This window comes from Cornus florida, unplaced genomic scaffold, assembly GCF_030987335.1.
Source record: "Cornus florida cultivar Cherokee Brave unplaced genomic scaffold, ASM3098733v1 CherokeeBrave_3.0.0_Hap2_Chr09, whole genome shotgun sequence".
Lineage (NCBI taxonomy): Eukaryota > Viridiplantae > Streptophyta > Magnoliopsida > Cornales > Cornaceae > Cornus > Cornus florida.
In genome coordinates, this window is record NW_026775579.1 from 68,448,004 (window position 1) to 68,450,647 (window position 2,644).

Consider the following 2,644-nt stretch of genomic DNA (forward strand, 5'->3'; position numbering starts at 1 on the left):
TTATTTTTAAAATTAGGGGTATTACAAAATCCATAAGGTCTGCAGCTGCGGCATTGGAAGCGATTTCTTGAAGATTGGATGAAGTGAGCAATTCCTTAACAGATAGGGGTTCACTCCACACTTATTCCTCAAGAAAGGAGAGCCCATTCTTAGCTGCAGAAGAGGGGAATGTTGCTGAAAAAACACCAAAAAACTCATAAGTATGACGAAACATTAAGACTTGACAAGGGAAGCAGCCAGAACACTTAGTATGATGGGAGGGTAAACATTCTATACCTAATTTCCCGAACTTGCGAGGGATTGGGGGTGCATTCGATTGAGACACAAACCATTTCCCTTTAACTACAATCATCCTCTTTTTCCATTTCTTCTTGAAGGAAGGGAGGTTCGTGCTTATCTTTTGCTGAGGTTAGAAATGAAATAAAAACGACCAGGTTCAGTCCCATGCCTGGATATGGTGTAAGTAATTAATAAATCGGCGAGAGTCAAATCAAGACTCTTAAGCCTTCGGCGAACCAAGAATGCCGAGATTATCCGGAAAAATTTAGGGTTTACTTGAAGGGGGGTTAGACCTAACTAATTAAAAACCAAATGGTAGAAGGGGTGAAGAGGAAATCGAAGGGCGTTAGGATGACCAACTGAGAGAAGTAACTCATTCTCTCCGACGCCCTCGCCTGAACTGAAGTCAGCCGTCCACGGGTATTTAATAATTTCCACTTCCTTAGGGATTTCAAATTCTTCCATTACCAAATTAATGGTGAACTTAATACGACGAACAGACAAAATTATCTCTTTTTCTTCCTTAGAAAAGATGTCGTTCGACCTAAAGGTGGAGGTCTCGGCCTGAATCAAGGAATCATCTAACTAATTGGCCGAATCATTCACAAATTTTGGAGGATTAGAAACCCTAGGGGGAGGAACCCCAATAAGAGTAGGGGAAGATGAAGGTGTGGATTCAGAATCTTCAACTTCTATAAGGTCGTGAGTGGTTGAAGTGCTCATGATGCAAGATCAGAAAAAAGATGAGGAACCAACTTGATGATATGACGAGAAGAAGAACGCAGTGAACGAAATAAGCGCAACGAAGGCAAAGCTAAGTCTTGAGGAAGCTCGTAAGTCAGAATAACAATAGACACTTCCGGAAACCATCTCTTGCAAAAGTGGCAACCGTGTAAATTCAATTCCCTTTTAATTAGGAGCCGTAGTCCAATTAAAGAGGGAATTAGGGGCAAAGTGTGGAGGGAAAAATCCCCCTCCAATGAAAGTCACCCACGTGGCCACAATCGAATCTTTGTTTTTATTTTATTACTGGGCTGCAAAAATCCAACCTTGTTCAAGCCCAGTAAAGACGTCAACAGCCCAAGGTCACTGGTGTTGAGATTTCGGCCCATAGGTCGAGTCGTCTATACCAAGCTGCATTTAGCTTAACTTTAGTTAAATAGGACCAGTCCTGTTAGGGCAATGATTCAACAAAGAAGGCAAGTTCTGTGTAAGGAAAGTTTTGCATAGAAAGAATTGTAATAAGGAAAGAACTTTAATTGTAAATAATGTTGTATATGGAATGAATTGGAGGACAAGCAAGACGAGTCCTATCATAATTCTACCACCTTATTTCATATAAATAGAGGCCTAAACCTCCAATAAAGCCATCGAGCAATATACGTTTTTCTTTAAGTATTATAATTGCTTGTTCTGAGTGAGTTGTATTTTTTCTTTTTATTTCTTTTAGTAGAGAGAAATTTTGTACTATAATAAAAAATCAAATTTGAAAATAATTAATATGTAAAAAAAGAAAAGAAAAGAAGGTGAAGTTCCACACCATGCCTTATTGTCAGGGATAGAACTATGTTGTACTGAGGGGGGAGAAACTGCCCCCTGATTTATTTTTTTACTATTGTGCCTCACTATTTTTGTTATTCTGATATATATATTAATGAAATATTACCTTTACTACCCCTGAAATTATTTTTTTAAAAAAATTCAATAGTACCCCCTCCCTTGAGTTTATGGATCTGTCCCTGCTTATTGTAATAAAGAGATTAATAGTGCTATTTATGAGCAAGGTGATTATCTACCTGATATGTTTGGATGAGTTGAATATTATACAATGATATTCATGTGATTGAATTCTAGTTGAGTTTGAACAATTAGGAATAGCAACTGTCCAAACATTCTTCTTAAAAGGGTAAATTACACTAAATCTCTCATGAGATTGGAACAAATTACACACATATCAACTTTCATCGTTTATTATTTTAATCTCCCATAAGATTTAGGACGCGTTTTCTTTCTAGCAAACCTATTGACCAAGTTTTTATTTTGTCATTCTCTTGTATGAATGCAATATAATGTATTATTACAATAGAAGGACATTACTAATTTTTCACACTCAAAATCACTTTCTGAAAAACAAGCGAATGAATTTAGTAGGGGTCAAAATATATAAGGTTAATTACACTCACACCCCTTAAGGTTTGCCCTATTAACAGGCAGATGAAAGATAACCATTTTTTGAACAATGACACCCCTTCAAGTTTGTTGAGTTTGACAAAGGCACACCTGAACACTCTGACATTTATCAAATGACTAAAATGCCCTTTGACTTGTCAATTAAACCATTAGAATATTAAAATTACCGATTTAA